General features: G+C 33.8%; 1 pseudogene; it reads left to right on the plus strand.

Moving 5' to 3' along the window:
• The first annotated feature begins 4,265 nt into the window (after positions 1-4,265).
• Positions 4,266-9,476, plus strand: LOC100933410 (annotated as a pseudogene).
• Positions 9,477-20,877: the final 11,401 nt, after the last annotated feature.

Below are 20,877 nucleotides of genomic sequence, written 5' to 3' on the forward strand. Positions count from 1 at the left end.
TACCTGAAATCAAAATATATATTGACTCTCCCATTTCCTCAACCTACTCACTTCACATTGCCTATTTCCTCTACCCCACTTCAAAGAGTTATGCCTTGGATCTTTTTTAATATAAAATTGAATTTTAAAAATTTATTTTAAATTTAAAAGAATTTTTTTGTTTTTAGTTTTAAATTTTTTCTCTCTATCCTGCCTTCCCTTTACCCAATATGAAGGCAAGAAGCACAAAACCCATTTTACAATTTGAACTCATGCAAAATATAGTTCTATTTTAGATATGTTGTGAAAGAAAGAAAAAAAGTAGAAAAAATAAAAGTGGAAAAATGCCACAATCTGCTTCTTTCTGGAGGTGGATGGTGTTTTCATCAAAAGACATTGTCATGGATCATTGTATTGATCAGAATAGTGAAGTCTTTCTCAGTTGATTATCATTGTAATATTAGCTATTATTGTACAAGTGTTCTAGTTCTGCTTGTTTCACTTTGCATAAGTTCATATAAGTCTTCCTAGGATTTTCTGAAATGTCCTCTTCACTATTTCTTGCAGCAGAAGTATCCCCTCACAAACTTATACTACAACTTGTTCAGCCATTCCCTAATTGATGGGCATCCTCTCAATTTCCAATTCTTTGTCAGTACAAAAAAGAGCTACTATAAATATTTTGTACATAACCCTTTCCTTTTTTACTTTGATCTCTGGGATACAATCTAATTTTTTTTTTTTTTTTTTTTTTTGCTGCACCAAATTCGCATGGTTTTGTAGCCCTTTGGACTTGTTCTCCAGAATGATTGCACCAGTTCAGAACTCCATCAATAATGCATTTATGTCCCTATATTTCCATATCCTCTCCAGCATTTATCATTTTGTTATCTACCACGTTAATCAATTTGATGGGTGTGATATGGTACCTCAGAATTATTTTAATTTGCATTTCTTTATTAGTCATTTAGAGCCTTATTTCATATGGCTATTGATAGCTTTTATTTCTTCTTCTGAAAAATGCCTATTCATATTCTTTGACCATTTATCTATTGGGGAATGACTAATTTTTTGTATAAATTTGTACATGTAGGATTAGAGGGATTGCCTAGGCTTTATATTGCCAGTTATTTCCAAATTATCATACTGAACACAAATAGCACAATAGTCAGACATAGAAAAATTGAAGCTTTTCTTAAGGAAGGACTTATTTAGTTTAGAGAAATTGAGGCTGGAAAATTGTATTCTTTCATAGAAAAAGCACCAAGTGGCAAATTCCATCAGTGACATCTTTTAGGATTCTTCCCTAGAGGGCTGTTTAAGGGACAAGTCTTGCCTCTTTTACCTCTTATTCACAGCTGTTAACATTTTTAAATTAAGGTAATTTGAGGGACAATGATCTGAGCATGATCAATTTATTAGTCAATAAACATTGGGACAACTAGGTGGCACAGTGGATAAAATGCTGTACCTGAACTCATTTTTTTTTTCTTCTCAAGATTTTTCTTCCTGAGTTCAAATGTTACCTTAGACATTTACTATCTGTGTGACTCTGGGCAAATCATTTAACCCTTTTTGCCTCAGTTTCCTCATCTATAAAATGAGCTAGAGAAAGAAATGGCAAATCACTCCAGTATTTTTGCCAAGAGAAGCCAAAATTGGGTCACAGAGTCATCTGACTAAAACTACTGAACAACAAGTAAAGTAACCAATAAATTGGGTAAACAGCCTCTCTCAATAACCAAAGACATCAAGGTAGGTCTTACCAGCCCTAATAAAATTTTGGGGAGTAGAGAGTTGAAGAAAACAATGTGGTAAATTATGGGATAAACAGCATCATGGGACATGGGACATGGGGCATGGGACAACATGATTGGTTACCTCAAAGAAAGTGAGCTAGCACCCATGTGGGACTAGTAATCAGCCCTCCCTGACATTAAGGAATTTATGCATCCTAAAAACATTGATAGTGGTCCAGGGATAACATTTTCTTATTCCTTAATTATACAAGAACAGGAAAGGATGGACAACATGTCTTTTAAAAATATCTTCAGGATTTAAAGATAATAGCAGATATCTTGATGTTTTCCTGGGAGCTGAAGTATGATAGAGGACACTTTTCCTCCATTAATTGTAACTATAAACTAACTCAAAGGGAAAGCTCAAGATCATAGAAAAGTGACTTGAGCAATCTTACAAGATGGAACAGAATAAGATCAATTATATCAATCGGAATCAATTATAAAATGATACAGAATTAATTATAAAACAATACAGAACCAATTTCCAAATATCCTCTTACTATCAAGAATGAGGAAGGGAACTCTCCTCTGTTTCTCAATATCCTTTATAAATTGAAGGTATTTCACCCATTGTTGACTCTCTGAGGGATCAGATTATTATTATTTCATGTAAATCACTTTTAATTCCCCTATCCTCCCTAGTAAGAAACACAAGTTAGGGTCTAATGGCAAACCTATTTGTTTTGTTCAGGATTTATGAACTATTAATGCTTGTGTTCTTACTAGACATTTCTAGTTCCTAGTTTCTAGTTCCAAATCCTATAAACATAGTTTCCTCAATTACTTGTGAGGTTACCTGTTTTACTGTGACAGATCTTTGCTCTACCTTCTTTTTTTAAGAAGCTTAAAAATACTCTTATTTCCTTACTAATTTTGTCCCTTTTCTTTTTATTATTATTATAGCTTTTAATATACAAAACATATTGTATGGGTAATTTTTCAACATTGACCCTTGCAAAAACCTCTGTTTCAACTTTTCCCCTCCTTCCCTCCACCCCCCTCCCCTCGATGACAGGTAGTCCTATACATGTTAAACATGTTAAAGTATATATTAAATACAATATATGTATACATATTTAAACAGTTATCTTGTTGCACAAGAAAGATCAGATTTAGAAAGAAGGTAAAAGTAACCTAAGAAGAAAAAACAAAAATGCAAGCAAACAATAACAGAAGGAGTGGAAATGTTATGTGGTGATCTATACTCATTTCCCCGTGTTCTTTCTCTGGGTGTAGCTGGTTCTGTTCATTACAGATCAGTTGGAACTGATTGTTGAAGAGAGAGTTGATCATCATGTAGTATTGTTGTTGAAGTGTATAATGATCTTCTGGTCCTGCTCATTTAGTTTCCAGTCTTAATACACATACCAATTTAAAGTTATTTTAAAATTAACCAGTACTTTAGTTTGTGAAATTTCCTAAATCTACCTAAATATTTCATTCAAACTTCTTTTCTTTAGTAAGCCAGGAAAGAGTTAAGCACCAATCCTTGGTTTACCTTGAAAAAAAATTTTTCCCCCTCTGGCTGAGTCCTGATAGCAAGCTCCTTGTTTACAGGAGTGATAGCCACTGTTCTTCTTTTTTCTCAAAACTTTCCAAACTCTCAATCTATATTTTTTTTCCCTTCTTTCCCCCTTCCTGTAAAGCCATTGCCAGAGACAAAGGGAGAGAAAGAGAAAAAAGATTTTCTTTCCTTGAGGAGCCCAAAACTAGTTTCCAAATTACATTCTGAAGCACTTTGAAAGAATTACCAACTCCCAGCAATTCAGCCTGATATTTTTCTAAGCTGCAACACAGAGGCTGAATTCTTATCTCTTACAAGCTTTCTAACTTTTAACATAGAACAAAGGTATTGCATTACCTTTACATAGCAGACATACACAAAACTCTATTTTCACCTTTTACATACAGATTTAAGTCTGATATACACAAATAGTCCTGGGATATACATCCTTCCAGTTTTCTTCCCTTTTATATCTGGGAAGTTCATTCCAGTCTTGAATTCCCTAGCTAATGTCCTGACACAAATTTTTGGATTGCTTCTATAACACCCTGGACCCGGTCCAGGTGTCACCCGAGGCCCTCTGTTACCCTCATGCCTGGGCGGAGGTCCTACATCCCCGCAGCCACCCGAGAGCCTCCTCAGGAAAAGTCCTTTATTGTTGGGGTCAATAGCAGTCCACCAAAAATAAATTTAAGAGGGCTAATCCCTCAGGGTCTCCTTTGACCCAGCCAGTAGATCCCCAGACTTCCCAAGAGATTTACCTTGAGAACACATATTTCTTTTCAGGCTGCAAATGCCGGCCATCAGGACTCTACTTTCTTCCATCTTCAATTCTGCATTCCAGTGAGTATCCCTGCCTTGGGTCATTGTCTAAGAGGGGAGGGAGGCTGCTCACCCAGAGCCAGAGACCATGGAGAAAACTACTCCATGGGTGCCTGTCCCTGTCTGGGGTGCACACAGCCGTCTCCCCCAGAGACCCCATGCCGGAAGAGCCCCCAGCTGTGAGGGATGTGGAAGACCCTTACCCAAAATGACTACTCAGAGATCATTCAGTAGAAGACAGAAAAGTTGTTTATTGAAAACCTCCAGAGCATGAGCCCTCCCTTTGTGAGATAAGAAAGAGAAAGTTCGCAGTAGGAGGGCTAAAGAAGTAATAAAGATACATAGCTTTTTATACAAGAAATTACATCACAAGTAAGAGATCATTGAGAAGGGGAAGGGTTCTAATTGGTTGTTGCTATTTGGAGAGATTGGAATGGAAGGTTTCTCTTTCCCCGAAATCTCCTGATTTCTAGGAAACAGAAAGTCAGGCCTTCAGACTTAATCAAGCAGACAGTGGTCCAGCCAATAGACTAAATATTGATAAATGTCAAAAACTGATAAATGTCATCAGTTCAGATTAAGTAAATATGTTTCTAACCGGCCAAGGTTCAAGTAAATATGAGCCTGCACATATTATACAGGTCATAGGGGAAACACAGAAATAATGAAAATAAAATACAGAAAAAGAATTCATACATTCTTGTAATCACCTTATCTCTCTCTATTCCATACAAAATGATTAGCAGGAGGCAGTTAGGTGGTGCAGTGGATAGAGCACCAGCTCTGAAGTCAAGAAGACCTGAGTTCAAATCTGGTCTCAGACACTTAACACTTCCTAGCTGTGTAACAAGTCATTTAACTCCAGTTGCCTCAGCAAAAAAAGAAAAGAAAGAAAGAAAAAGATTAGCAGGTTGATTTCAGAAAACCAGAAGAGACTTACATGAACTGATGCTAAGTGAATTGAGTAGAACCAGGAGAACATTGTATGTTCAACAAGATTATGTGAGGATCAACTCTCTTGGATAGGGCTCTTTTCAACAATGAGGTGATTCAGGTCAATTCCAAAAGACTTGTGATGAAGAGAACCTTTTTCACCCAGAAAGCGGACTGTGGGGACAGAATGTAGATCACAACATAGTATTTGTCACCTTTTTTGGTTCATTTGCTTGCTTTTTATTTTTTTTCATTTTTTCCTTTTTTGATCTGATTTTTCTTGTGTAGCATAATAAATGTGAAAATATATATAGATGAATTGCACATATTTGGCATATTGAATTACTTGCTATCTGGGGAGGAGTGGGAAGAAGGGAGAGAGAAAAATTTGGAACATGAAAATTTGCAAGAGTGAATGCTAAAAACTATTTTTGCATATATTTTGAAAATAAAAAGCTATTATTTAAAAAAAGAAAAAAAAGAAACTAAATGCAGATCAAAGCATACTATTTTTAATTTTTCTTTCTGTTTTTTCTTTTCATAGTTTTTCCCTTTTGTTCTGATTTTTCTTTCACAAAATGACCATATGGAAATATATTTAGAATGATTGTACATGTCCAACCTATATCAGATTGCTTGCTGTCTTGGGGAGAGAGGAGGGAAGGGAGAGAGAGAAAAAAAAATTTGGAACTCAAAATCTTACAAGAAATGATTGTTGAAAAATTATTTTTACATGCAATTGAAAATATTAAATACTACTAAATTTAAAAAAATTTCCACAGAACCAGCAGCACTACCACTCCTGCTAATAATCAAGATTGGAGTAAAGAACTCTTGAATACATGTTCTTGTGTAAAACCTGCTCCTTATTTAGATTCATAATGCATTTTGTGATTTTTCAAATTTTAATTTTGTCACTTGTTCTTTCTTCCCAGGAGAGTGAGGAAGTGATAAGCACCCATTTATTAAGTTGATAAATTCAGGAAGATGGATGTTTTTTGTTTTATCACTTGTTCTATGCTTCACATTTTAAATTACATTAATATAAATGGTATTGGTAATTTTTGTATCATTTTGATTTTTATATTTCTTGTTGCTCTTTCTTCTCTAGTCAACTCCTCTCAGGAAGACTTGAAGATAGAGGACCTTGAAAGTAACCTCCTTGCTTCCTGGAATTTTCTATGCAAAAAGCAGATTAGATTATTTTTATTTATTCTATGCCAATTATTTTTGCTTAAGTACTATAATTATGTTAATGTGTAAATCTAGTTTTTCTAATTGTCTAATTTTACTATTATTATTTACTATTATCTCCTTTTGTGTTCACCTCTTCCATTTAAGCTTCCAAGAAGATTGGAAAAGATTCAATGCTATTACTAAACTGGTGAAGTAGAGTAAACTTTATTTCATTTGAAAGTTATTGGGCCTCATGGGTGTTAGGTATATCATCACATACAACAAGGAAGCCCTAACTCATGGGAAGTAGTCCTTGTCACAGAAAATGATGCTGTCCCACAATCAAGATCTTGTTATGCCCCACCTTTGACTGGAAGTTTTGCAGTTGTAGCTTTAGCTCAGTATAACTTCAATATGCTCCTAATAGAAGGGTATTAAATTGGGCCTAGATCAACGATTCTGTCCCCATTTGGAATTATATTTCACTTAAAATCAGTATCTCCCAGGGGATATATGACACTGTGCCTCAACCCAACCATTTTTGTTACTGTTAGTATACTTCTACCATCTTTTTCCTTATGTATTATCTGAGTTTATGGCTCTTGGATCCTTGACTTTGACAAAGTTATTAATTGTATCCATAGCATTACCTTCCCTAATATAACAATGGGATTTTTTTTCTTCTGTGACAGAGTTTGTCTCTTAAAACAACTATGCATGAGCCCAAATATGTTTCCTTAGCAAATTTCACCAGAAATAGCATAGATTGAATTAAACTTGACAAGAGGTTTGCCAGATAAGGGTAACTCCCAGTACTTTTATACAGAGTTTAGTGTTCCCAGGTCAGTTTTTCCTCTGCAGGGATAAGGCTTATGCCTTTCTTCCCCTAAATTGGTTTGGAACTTGTGGGATTGCATATTTAATTTTATCAGTCTTAGTCTTTAATCATACCATTGAACTGGTGGGAAGAAACACTACTAGAAATCTGTGTGGGTACTAGTGAAAAAAAGAAATATTAGTGAGTAATTCTGTGAATGAAAATGGCAGAAGGATGAAGATTCCCTGATCTCTATTTCCATTCATTGGGCAGACCTATAGAAACCTATCACTTGAAATTGGGAAATTTATTCAGAACCCTCGTAAATTTATTTCCTTCCTCCAAATTGAGGCAGATTCCCCAGTACAATTGGCTTTATAAAACTGAATGCTCCCAAATCTTATTACAACATCACAAGGGTCTATGCTATGAACAATCAATCTTGTTCCCATATTAACTAGTCAGGAAAAATAACAATGAACTTTCATGAAATTCAATTTGTTATAGCGGAATTGCCTGAACCAAATGATCTTTGGTGAAATCTTTTTTTCCTGGTTTATTTGGTCACAAGGCAATTTGTCACCACAGGCAAATGTCCTCTTGTTGCTACATGTATGATTTTTATTTTTTGGCCCATGGATTAACTATTAAAATTTGGGAAAGACTGACATCTAGCGGTCTTTTCAAGCTATGCAATTCTGATTCTGATTCTGAGGATAATGATAAACCTTATTGTTTTGGCATATAGATAGGTAACTAAGAAGGAGTCGACTAATTCTTCATCTTTAATCAAAAGGAAGTAATTGAGATGAAGTGAAGACCAGGTACAAAATGAAGTTAGTTTGGTGGAGGAATCAAAAGAACCAATCACATTCTATCTTATCAACACTGATCAACACTTTATGCTGCCATATGTATTCTCCTCCATCTTGTTGTTTTTCTGTAAATTATTCATGAGAAATCAGATGATAAAACCATCCATTCATAAATGCAGGTGGATGCAATTAACCAACATTCCACTGTCTATGAATAGAAAGATCCAGAGATCTACTCATTTCCTTCTGAACTATACCAAACTAATTTTTTCTCCTAACTTGGATTGCTCCTAATCTTTCCACCAATGAAATGAGGCCTTTATCAGAGAAACTTGGTGTCAAAGTTTTTGATAGGGCTTTATTGTCTATGATATCTTTTAGCAAAATGTAGTTTTCCTGATTAACTCTTTTAATTAGACCTATTTTTACTTTTGTTTGGTCTGCGATCATGATCGCTACTTCTGCCTTTTTAAAAAAAACAGTATTTTATTTTTCCCCAATTACATGTAAAGGCAATTTTTAGTATTCATTTTTTATAAGATTTTCAGTTCCAAATTTTTCTCCTTTCCTTTATCTTCTCCCATCTTCCTAAAATAGTAAGCTATTTGATATAGGTTATATATGTGTAAGCAATCATGAAAATATATTTCCATATAGTCACAGTTGTGAAAGAAGAAACAAATCAAAAGGGGAGGAAAAAACACAGAAAACGAAGTAATTGAAAGCAGTATGCTTAAATCTGCATTCAATCTATCAGTTTTTTACCTGGGTGTGAGTAGCATTTTCCCTCATAAGTTCTTTGTAATTGACTTGAATCATGTTGCTGATACTGTGTATGATGTTTTCTGGTTCTGTTCACTTCGTTTTATATCAGTTTGTACAAGTCTCTCCCAGCTTTTCTGAAATGTATTTGTATATCATTTCTTATTGGGCAATAGTATTCTATTAAATTCATATATCACAACTTGTTCAGCCACTTCCCAATTAATGGGCATCCCCTCAATTTCAAATGTTTTGCCACAACAAAAATATATTTTTTTGGGGAAAGATAGCTGCATGGACTTTTTTGCCTATGGCAGAATCTGGGGATCTTTTCTCTAAGCCATCCTAAGAACATTACCTCAGAGATGGTTTTCTTTTCAACCCCCATTTGAAGTGGGAACAGTTTTCAAGCTTGCATAGGGATGTCAGGAGTGGTATAGACAAACCTAAGATCTCCATTTCTGACAAACCAGATATATTATATAAGTGCCTGTCAGTTTTAGTAAAAGGCCATGATAGGGCTGTATTGGATAATTATGAATATTTTGCTGTACTTGAGGCTAAAGAACTTGATATCTCCATTAAAATTTCCAGGGCCTTATAAAGGCCCTTCTTACTCTTCTCAGATCAGTACATATTTTCAAGAAGCAGAATTCAGTATGAAATGAGGACATATTACCAATGTTTAGAATTATAAACATTTAACTGTAAGTACAACAGATGTCTATTTGGAATATATCCAATGAAACCTATCTGAAGTCATTGTCATGGAAGTAATCAAGACTAGATTAGAATAGTTACCAGAACACATAAAGGAATCACTTTGGGAAAAGGTGGGAGAGGAAGAAAAAGCAAGCAAAGCATGAAGATAATCTCTTTACATCTGGTTTTGAAATGGATATATCTTTATATCCATGTCACAAATGATGAGCAGTTTCTTTAAAATCTTAACCTGCTTGTCTCTTGATTTTAAGAAATTTAATTTTGGTGGAGTGAATTATAATGTAAGGGCATCTTTTTAAGTTATTTATAGCCTTTATTATTTCAGGACCTGCTTTTAGGTCATTGAGCAAACTTTTTAAACTATTGCACAATAAAAGTTATGTTAAGATTTAAAGGCAGAGATGTTAATTTGATACTACTGCTTGACTGGCATTTGAATGAAATCTGTCCATTTAAAAATTAGTATATTTTAAACTTATTTCTTGTTGGGATTTTTTTTCTTTTTCAATTGTTGAAAGAATAATACGCACGTTTGACCATTTTAATTGTGAAACAGTGCCAGTTCTTGATAGAGGCCAACAATATAGAATTATATCTTCAGGAGGAGTTGGTCTACTACTAAGTGGTGTTCAGAGTGGGAAACATTTTGTCTGAGATCACACAGGCAGTTATTGTCAGATCACAGAGATATCATGAATCCAATTTAGTTCTCTTTCTATGCTATAATTTATTATTTTAATCATTATTTTACTTTGGGATCTTTCTAACATATTGGCAGGCTTTTCAATTTTGGATTGTTTGATTCAGACTCAATTCTTTAAAATTAGGAGTTGGTTTGTGTAATGGGCTGAGGCTTGAGTTGATGCACTGAGGTCCCAAGCATGTGAGGCTAAATAGTAATTGGACTATATTCTATTAATATATATGCTTGGAGAAAGAATGGCCCCTGACCACTCTCTGTGCAAGTCCTGATGTGTTGTATAAGAAATGACGATTTTGGTGGGTGGAGGCAGCAAGATAGGAAGAGAGGCGGAGAGAGATTGCTGGCTGGGTTCTGCTCTGGTGGCTGCTGGTCTTGTGGCTTCTGGTCTGGCTAGCTTCTTGAGTCAGCTGCACACATTGCTATTGCCGATTCCCTTCTACCTCTGATCTTTCTTCATCTCTACTGAGAATAAAGATTGATGATTTTCCCCTAACCTGAATTCCTGACTCTGGCTGATTTTAAAATACGCCATCATCACAGGTTTGAATTAAGAAAATAAGCACATTTGTGATGTTCTTCAAGAGTTAAGGGTGAACATGTGATAATGAGTATTGCCATGGGTTGCAATAGATGTTGCTTTATAGCTCAATCCAAACTGTTTTTTTACTTGGGCTACATAGTAGTGACATGGCAGGACATTCTGGAACACTGCATTCACTTCCTCATTAAGGATTCATTACATGTTTGCTTTGCTAGGTTTGCTGTAGGAGATGTAAAATAAAGAAGAGTAAGATGAATGGTAGAAGAAAGTTGTGTTTTTATATAATATCTCTGATTTCTACATTAATTGTATTCAATATTTTTATAACAACTTTGTATAATGTTTTGTGTATATCAAGATCATTTCCCTTTCTCAATGCAAAAAAAAAGTGTTTAATACTTTTTGTAAGTTGGTTCACCTTGGAGATGAGTTCATTTTTCTATTCATTCAAAAATACTTCTTGCTATGTTAGTTAATATTTGCTAACATTTGTTATGTTAGATATTGAGTTAGATGTGTTTTTCTTGGGGTGATAATGGTACAAAAACCCAAGTTCACTATTCAGGAAGGCTATAGTCTAGTAATTATAATACCTACAAAAACATTTTGTTTTATAAATTGGAATACTAGTTCTTTCCCTCCTTAGTACCAAATATCACTGCTTTGGTGACATTTTTATTTGTATGTTAGACAAATATAATTTATATAAATAGATGGAAAAGATAAACACAATAGCCTTCTGTTTCATGATCTCTGCTAGTTTGTAGTCAACTTGATAATTTCTGTCATTCACAAGTGCTCCAGTCAGAAGTTCAAGTGTAAAAACAGTTCTTGCTGTCAGAAGCCAGTTAAACAATTATTAAAGATAAAAGAGATTTTTAGTAAAAACAAGATGGGATATACTGGGGAACTGAGCTTTTTTTTATAACTACAGAGCAAAAGAATTTGACTGATTTCTTTGACTTCAGACTGAAATAGTGATTGCAAAAACAAAAATAAAACATATGGACATGCACACACATATACATATGTGTGGGCAGCAAGTTGGTCCAGTGAATAGAACACTTATTTAAAAAATGAACCAGCAAAGAAGAAAGACAAAAACTATACCACAGAAACATACTATGCGAACAGAGAAGATTAAGGTTCATCCTCAAAGGACACTGAAGTAAAAAGAGCTTCTTCTACCCTAAAGAGTGATGTGAAATGACTCCCTGCCCAGAGAGAATTTGTAGAAAAACTCAAAAAATAATTTAAAAATCAAATGAGAGATGCTGAGAAAGAAGTAAAAAAAAAAATCCAAGAAAAACAAGAAAATTATGAAAAAAAGTTATTCAACTAGAAAACGAGATATAGAATCTCAAAGATGAAAATAACTCTTTGAACATTAGAATTAGACATATGAAAGCCAGTGAAGCTGTGAGAGATCAAGAAATAACAAAAAAAATTATAAAGAAGGAAAAAATAGAACAGAATGTGAAACATAAAAAATATGACAGATTTGGAGAACAGATCAAGAAGATAAAATATAAGAATAATTGGACTGCCTGAAAGTTGCGACCAAAAAAGGATCTTGACACTATTATTCAAGAAATAATCCAAGAAAATTGTTCTGGAGTAATAGGACATGAGGGGAAAGAACAAATAGAAAAAAAAATACACCAATCATCATCTCAATAAGATTCTTTGTGGAAAATACATAGGAGCATTATTGCCAAATTTCAAAAATCCCTGATCAAAGAGAACATTTTTGCAAGAAACAAGAAAATAAAGCAATTCAAATATACTGGAGCTACAATTAGAACTGCACAGGACTTATCAGCAGTCACAATAAAAGACTGAAAGTCCTGGAATCATATCTACTGACAATCAAAAGAACTAGGTCTGTGGCCAAAAGTATCATATCCAGCAAAATTATAATATTAACCAAGAAAAAATGGACCTTCAGTGAACTTGTAGATTTTCAAGACTTTCTATCAGTCAAACATGAACATAATAAAAAATTTAACATATAAAAGCCAATATCAAAGATCAGTTTCAAGAAACTTACCATGGATAAATTGTTTTTTTCACATGGGAAATTTATAGTAAATGTTTAAGATTGACATCAATAATACGACATTTCAAAAGAAAGATTGGGGCATAGTTAAGGTAAAAATAGTAATTATGTCATACAAATAAGGTGCAGTGGGAGAACAGACACAGAGGAATTAGAAAGGGGAGGAGATCTCATAGTTCTAAAAACCTACTCATATCAGGAATGGGTTAAATAGGCAACACTATATATATATACTATGAAGGATTTAGCACTCTCCAAAATTTATAAAGAAATAAGGGGAGAGGGATGGGCAGACAGGGAAGGAAAGAATGAAATAAGAGAAGAGAGGGATTCATAGATGGGAGGAGGTTACATAATAGCAAGGCAAATTAGGAGCAGAATTAAAGCAAAGGGTCAATGGGAATAGGAAAGATATGTGTGTGTATGTATACATCTACATATGTATATATAAATATATCCTTTCTTAATTATAGCCTACTTGGGGTGGGAGGGATAAAAGGAGGAAAAAAAGAATAAAGTAAAAATGGTTTGCAGCAGAAAACAAAAGAACAATTTCTTCTAACATAAATACTTGCTTGAATAGGTATTTGTTGTTACATATTTTGAATCCTCCCAGATGTTCTGTTGGCTACATGATAATGTTCTCCTTTGTTTTGTTTCATTTTTGTTTTGTATTCTTTTTCTGTTTTTCTTTTTTCTTATTCTGTTTCTTTGCATAAAATAAATTTGGGGAAAAATCAAATTGTGGTTGAATCAATTTACAATTCCACTAATAGCACATTAATATCCCAATTTTCCCACATATTTGTCATTTTCCTTTTTTTATCATATTAGTCAATCTGATAGGTGTCACAATACCTCACAGTTGTTTAAATTTGCATTTAGAGTACTTCTTTATATGACTATAGATAGCTTTGATTTCTTGTTCTGAAAAATTGCCTGTTCCTGTCAGTTGGGGGGAATGGCTAGTCCTCATTCTCTCTCTCTCTCTCTCTCTCTCTCTCTCTCTCTCTCTCTCTTTCTCTCTCTCTCTCTTTAATTTCAGCTGAAACATAATTGATTCTGCTCTCCACCTTTATTTTAATCTTTATGTGTTTTTCTGTTTCAAATGTATTTCTTATAAACAACATTATTGTTGGATTCTGATTTCCAATCCACTCTGCTATGTCCTTTCTATATGAGTCCTCATCTTTAAAGGTGAGTATATCTCATTCCCATTTATAGTTATGTTCATTTCCCTATGTTCTATTTTCTTTTGTTTATCTCCCCCTCTCCTTTTATTTGTCCCTCCTCAAAAGTTTGTTTTCCTTCTGACCAAAAGTTTATTTTAATCTCGCGCCCCCCCATCACTCTTCACTTTCTCCATTTTCCTTTTAGGTAAGATACATTTCTTCAGCCAAATGACTGTTTATATGTATTTCTCTTTCCTTGAATCAATTCTGAGGATTGTAGGGTTTAAGTTTTTCCCATCCTTCTCTACCAGTTCCCCTATATTGTAAAAATCTGTCCTCATGTATCACTTTTATGAGATTCCCCCTTTTTTTCCCCTCTTCCCTTCTCCCAGGGCATTCTTTCTTACCCCTTTATTTATTTAATTTTTGAGATCATTCCAACATATGTGGCCTATACTTATGCCCTCTCTTTCTATAGATTCTACTTGTCTTAATAATGAAAAAGTTTTTAAGAGTTATATGTATCATTTTCTTATAGGAAGGTAAATTCTTTAGCCTTATTAAGTCCATTATTATTTCTTTTTTATGTTTACCTTTTTATGCTTTTCTTGAATCTTGTGTTTAAATGTCATATTTTCTATTCAACTTTGGTATTTTCATCAGGAATTCTTGGAAGTCTATTTCATTAAATATTAATTTTCTCACCTACAGGATTATACTCAGTATATACTCTACTGAATAAATTATTCTTGGGTATAATCCTAGTTCCTTTGCCTTTCAGAATATCGTATTCTAGCCTTCCAATCCTTCAATGTGAAAATTGCTAACTCCTGTGTTATCCTGACTATGCCTCTATAATATTTGAATAGTTTCTTATTGATTGCTTACTGTATTTTCTTCTTAACCTGATAGCTCTGGAATTTGGGTATAATATTCCTTGGATACAAATTTTTTATCCAAATTTTTATCCAAAAATTAGAATCTCTTTTAGAAATTCATTAGTGGACTCTTTCAATTTCTGTGTTACCTTCTGGATCCAAGATATTAGCACAAATTTCTTTTGTAATTTCTTGAAAGATGATTTCTAAGTTCTTTTTTGAATCATTGCTTTCAGTTAGTTCAATAATTCTTAAATTGCCTCGTTTGGTTCTATTTATCTGGCCAATTGTTTTTCTAATGAAATATTTCACAATGGAAGAAGCAAAGCCAAGTTGGGAGCGTAAAAGGTAGGAATTCTCCCAAGGTTTTCCCCAATCCCTTCCAAATGCTTTTAAATAATGAATCTAAAAAATTTAGAGAGTCCAAACCCACAAAAGGACAGAGTAAAACAGTTTTCCAGCACAGTACAGCTCAGTATCAGAGTTGGTAGACACAGCCCCAACAAATCAGGAGCAGGCCTTTGAATCAGCAGTAAGGTGGCTGCAGAACAGTGGCAACAGTAGTAGCAACAGCAGCTGTGGATCAGAGGTCTGAACTCACAGACAGTAGAAGGGTTAAACAGCTGGTCAGAAAGAGGTCTCTTTACTAGCGTTGGGCCAGAACTCTGTTGCTTTGCCCATGCTCAGATTCAGGATATACTCCTGGTTCACAGTTTCAGGGCAAGGAAGAACACTAGCATACTAGAATTTGCAACCAGAGTGTATCAAAAACCCTTCTCACAGTTCCAGATTGGAAAGGAGTGCTTATGATCATTCACAGGCCAAAGCATAGACCAGGAGAATAGTAAATCTATTTCTCCTTGGATCGTACTACATTGGAAGAACAGAAAACTTACAGGTCCCCCTAAAAGGATCTCTGAAAACAGTCATACAAAAACCCCTAAAGCTTGGGACATTGCATCCTCCATCGTGGAAATGGAACCCTACTTTATTTAACAAAGAGTTAAAGGTTGAATAATTGTCTGGGAAAATGAGAAAATAACAGAAAAAGTATTCTAATTATAGAAAGTTATTGTGGCAAGGAAGATAAAAATATACACTCAGAAGAAAATAACAAAGTCAAAGTTTCTACATCCAAAAACTCAAAGAAAAATAAGAATTGGCCATGGAAGAGCTCAAAAGAGATTTTGAAAATCAAGAGAGACAGAGAAAAAATTGGGAAGAGAAATGAGAGTGAGGCAATAGGAAATATAAAAAGCTAATAAGAAGAATGTCTTAAAAAGCAAAATTGACCAAATGGGAAAGGAAATACAAAAGTTCACAAAGGAAAATAACTCCTTAAAATTAAAATTGAGGGCAGCTAGGTGGTGCAGTGAATAGAGCAACAGCCTTGAAATCTGGAGAACCCGAGTTCAAATCTGGTCTCAGACACTTAACCTTCCTAGCTGTGTGAAACCTGGGTGTGTCACTTAATTCCAATTGCCTCAGCATAAATAAATAAATAAATAAACGAAATTGAGCAAATGAAAGCTAATGACTTCCACAGGAAATCAGGAAACAATAAAATGAAACCAAAAGAATGAAAAAATGGAAAACAATGTGAAATATCTCATTGGAAAAACGATTGACCTGGAAATTAGATCCAGGAGACATAATTTTAAAATTAAAATTTAAAATTAATTCTAAAAATAATTAAAAATTTGAAAATGATCAAAAATGAGCCTAGAGATTATTTTACAAAAATTATCAAGGTAAACTATCTTAATATTCTAGAACCAAAGGGTACAATAGAAATCAAACGAATCCACCAACCATCTCTTGAAAGATATTATAATCAAATTCTGAAACTCCCAGGTCAATTGGAAGCATCCAGAAAGGAAAAAAAAAGTCAAGTATAATGGAGCCACAGTCAGGATAACACAAAATTTAGCAGCTTCTACAGTAAAGCATTAGAGGGCTCAGAATAGGATAGTACTCTCTTTAATTACAACCAAGAATCACCTACCCAGCAAAACTGAGCATAATCCCTCAGAGGAAAAGATATGACCTATTCAAAGGATTTTAAAGCATTCATGATGAAAAGACTAGAGCTGAATAGAAAATCTGACTTTCATATATAGGATTCAGGAGAAACATATAAAGGAAAAATACAAAGGACTTAATAAGGTTATCTGTTTATATTTCTTCAAGGAAGGATACTTGTAACTCATAAGAACTTTCTCATTATTATTGATAGGGGGCAAGTTGAATATGAAGGGATAGCTTAAAAATAAAATTAAGGAGTGAGAGAGCAATTTATTGGGTGAAAGGGAAAGGAAGAATAGAATGATATAAATTATATGCCATAAAAGAAGAAAAAAAACCTATAATGGAAGGAAAAAGGGAAAGGGAAGAGGCAGTGAGTGAAACTTACTTTTATTAGAATTGGCTCAAAGAGGAAATAACACACACATTTAATATAGGTATAGAAATCTATCATATGGGAGAATTTTGGGAAAATGGTGAAGTAGAAAATTTCAAGCTCTCCAGATTTCCTCCACAAACAGCAGAACAAACGAACACAAACTGGTGAAAAACAAAGAAGACATGGAGTAGAACAACCTGGGACAACCCTAGAAGACTCCAAGAAAGAAAGAGATTTGTTTAATCCATGTGAAGTGTAAACATCTCCAGACTAACTCCTCAGAAACAGTAAATGTGAAACCCTGGGACTAGCTGGGTTCCATTGGCACCTCAGCCTGAATCACAGGAACTTTTACTTCTTGAACAGCTTGGGGAGTCAGGGGTCTGAATCTGGGAAGACTGAGGGAACCTTGATAAAAAAGGAATACCAGGTTCAGTTGTGTGGCTAAGACTTAGCCCTGAGTGAGAAGGAACTAGCCCACTTGGTGAATGCAGACAGTGGGGAAAGGATAATATTGGTTGTGGGCACTTGCAGGAAGGTGGAGTTTTTGGTTTGGGGTTCCAGGTCAGAGGGAAAAGCTGAAGTAAAGCTGGAACACCGTCCCCCTATTCCAGGATTAGAGGTGCTAACATTAATAATAATAAAAAAAATGAACAGGCAAAGAAGAAAGAACCCAATCACAGAAACTTATTATTCATCTTCAGAGGAAGAAAGTAAAGTTAAAAAATCTTTTTCCACAACAAAGAGTAAAGAGTACCTAAGAATTAAATGGCTCTCTGGCAAGAAAGAAGTTTTAGAAAAACTCAAAAAAGACTTCAAAACTCAAATGAGAGTGATTGAGAAAAAACTAAAAAAAAAAGAAGAAGAAGAAGAAGAATTATAAGAAAAAACAAGATTATGGAAAAAAATTTAACCAACTAGAAAAGAAAATACAGTCTTAAAGAAGAAAACAATTCTTTGAGAATTAGAATTTGGCAAGGGAAAGCTAGTGAAGCTATAAGAGATCAAGGAATAACAAAATAAAATTTAAAGAATGAAAAAATAGAATAGGATGTGAAATATAAGAAAAATGACAGATCTGAAGAACAGAACAAGAAAAAGTATAAGAATAATTGGATTACCTGAAAGCTATGACCAAAAACAAAAAAAACAACACAATAGTCAAGAAATAATGAAAGAAAATTTCCCCAGAGTGATAGAACAAGAGAGAAAAGTAAAAATAGAAAAAAAAAATCCACTAATTACCAATTCAAAGAGATCTTATGTGGAAAATATATAGGAATATTGTTGCCAAATTTTGAAACCCTCCACATCAAAGAGAAAATTTTGCAACAACAACCAACCGAAAAAACACCAATTCAAATATGCTAGAGCTACAATTAGAATTGTATAGATTTATCAACAGCTACAATAAAAGACCACAGGTCTTGGAATAACATATATCAGCAATCAAATTGGTCTGCAGCCAAAAATATCATATCCAGAAAATAGCTGAAAAAAGTAGATATTCAATGAACTCAAAGATTTTCAGGACATTGTCTCAACCAAATCTAAAGTTAATATAAAATTTAACATATAAGACAACATCAAAAATTAATTTCAAGGAACTCAAAATGGACAAATTACTTTTTTTCTAAGATGAAAATACATATAATATGTTTAAGATTACAGGAATAACTGAGTAGCTCAAAAGACTGGGACAGAGTTGAGTATAATCTGACTCTAAAAAGCAAAAGTGTCTAGGAAAAGGTAAAAATAGTAATTATGTTATAGGAATGAGGTGCAGAGGAAGAACTGACATAGAAGCATTAGAGGAAGGAGAAGACTGGTAGTTCTGAAAACTTGCTCTCATCTGGAATGGATTAAGTAGGGAATAATATATATATATATACCACAAAGGGTATAGCAAGCACCCTCTAAAATTTAAGAAGTAAGGGGGAAGGCAATAGGTTAAGGTGGGGTATAAAAGGATGTGTAGCATTATGGAAATCTGACAAAGTATGTATATTAATGGGAATGGGATAAAGAGGAAAGAAAGGGTGGGGTGGGGAGAAGATAATGGAAGGATTCATGGATAGATGGAAGTTAAATAATAGCAAGGCATTAGGAGAAGAATTAAAGTATAAGTGTTATCAGGAATAGGAAATAAGAGATACACAAACACTACAACAAGAACCAGAAATAAAATTTATTAGAAATGAAAAAAAAGTGCAGATAGTAATCGATTTCAAAGTCAAACTTAAAGATTCAATCAAGAGAGAAATCTGCATCATATGTCAGCCATATTAATATTGTTTTCAATGCACATTCATATGTTCATATGTCTGTAAAATTGATACGTATATATATATATGTTTATATGTATATTTATATAGATATATGTATGTGTGGATGAGTGTAAATATATCTATTTATGTACATATATATATCCATTCTTAACTGTAGTTGGCTTGAGGGGGGTGGAAGGATCAAAGGGCTGGGAAAAAGAATAAAGTAAAAAATACAAAACAGAGAAGAAATGAATAGCTTACAAAGAAACAAAGAAAAGATGGACAGTCATTAATATAATGTCTTCTATTATTATATATGCTGTCTTGAAAGGGAAATTTATTGTTACCTATTTTGAATTCTCCCTGATGTTCTGCAGGCCATATGACAATGTTTTGTTTTAGTTTATTTATTTTCCTTTTCTGTCTTTTTCTATTTTGTTTTTTCTTATTTTATATTTAATTTTAAATAAATAAATATTAAAAAAAAAACTAAAGTGCCATGAAAAATAATTAAATCTCACCCTGCAGGAAAGTAGGAGAGGAAGGGGTTAAGGGAAGTGAGGAAGGTGACAGAAAAAGTATATCAAGGTAGATGGTAGTCAGAAGCAAAACACTTTTGAGGAGAGATAGATTAAAAGAAGAGAGAAAATTGGGCAAATATAGTTAACAAATAATAGATATAAAAAGAATTCTGAAGCAAGTTTCTCTAATGAAGGCCTACTTTCTCAAAAATATGGGGAATTTTTATTTATCAATTGAAGAATGGCTCTTATATTTTATAAATTTGACTCAATAGTAGTATCATAGAATATGAAATTTAATTTCTTTCCTGAGAGGAGTGTGTCTGTCAAATAAGTATACTTCCCATTCATAGACCTTGGGAATTGCAGAGTTGAGAAAACTTGCTGGCATAGTTATTTCCTTTTTTTTTTTTTTTTTATTATAGTAACTTTTTATTGACAGAATCCATGCCTGGGTAATTTTTTTTTTTTTTTACAACATTATCCCTTGCACTCACTTCTGTTCCGATTTTTCCCTCCCACCCTCCACCCCCTCCCCTAGATGGCAAGCAGTCCTATGTCCTAGTATATCCTAGATACAATGTATGTGTGCAGATCCAAACAGTTTTCTTGTTGCACAGGGAGAATTGGATTCAGAAGGTAGAAGTAACTCGGGAAGAAAAACAAAAATGCAAACAGTTTACAGTCATAGTTATTTCCTAAGGAAGAGGCATGATGGGTAATATTTCAGATATGTTATGGCATAATTTGCAAAAGGTGCTTTCATTATCATTGAAGTATCTATCAATAGTATCCAAATTCCACTTTCCACCATGGGGATAGGAAATTCATCTGCCAAAATGTGATACTACATTGACCCTTTCCAGATCACAATCCATAAACTGTACGATCATTCCAGAGACATTTGATTACATTAAATGGAAAGCCTCAGATCAACTCATTCTGAAGCCAGCCAAGAGAGTCATCTACTGCTGCAGTATTGCTCAAGTCAGGTAC

The sequence above is a fragment of the Sarcophilus harrisii genome, chromosome 4, assembly GCF_902635505.1.
Source record: "Sarcophilus harrisii chromosome 4, mSarHar1.11, whole genome shotgun sequence".
In the NCBI taxonomy this organism is placed as follows: Eukaryota; Metazoa; Chordata; class Mammalia; order Dasyuromorphia; family Dasyuridae; genus Sarcophilus; species Sarcophilus harrisii.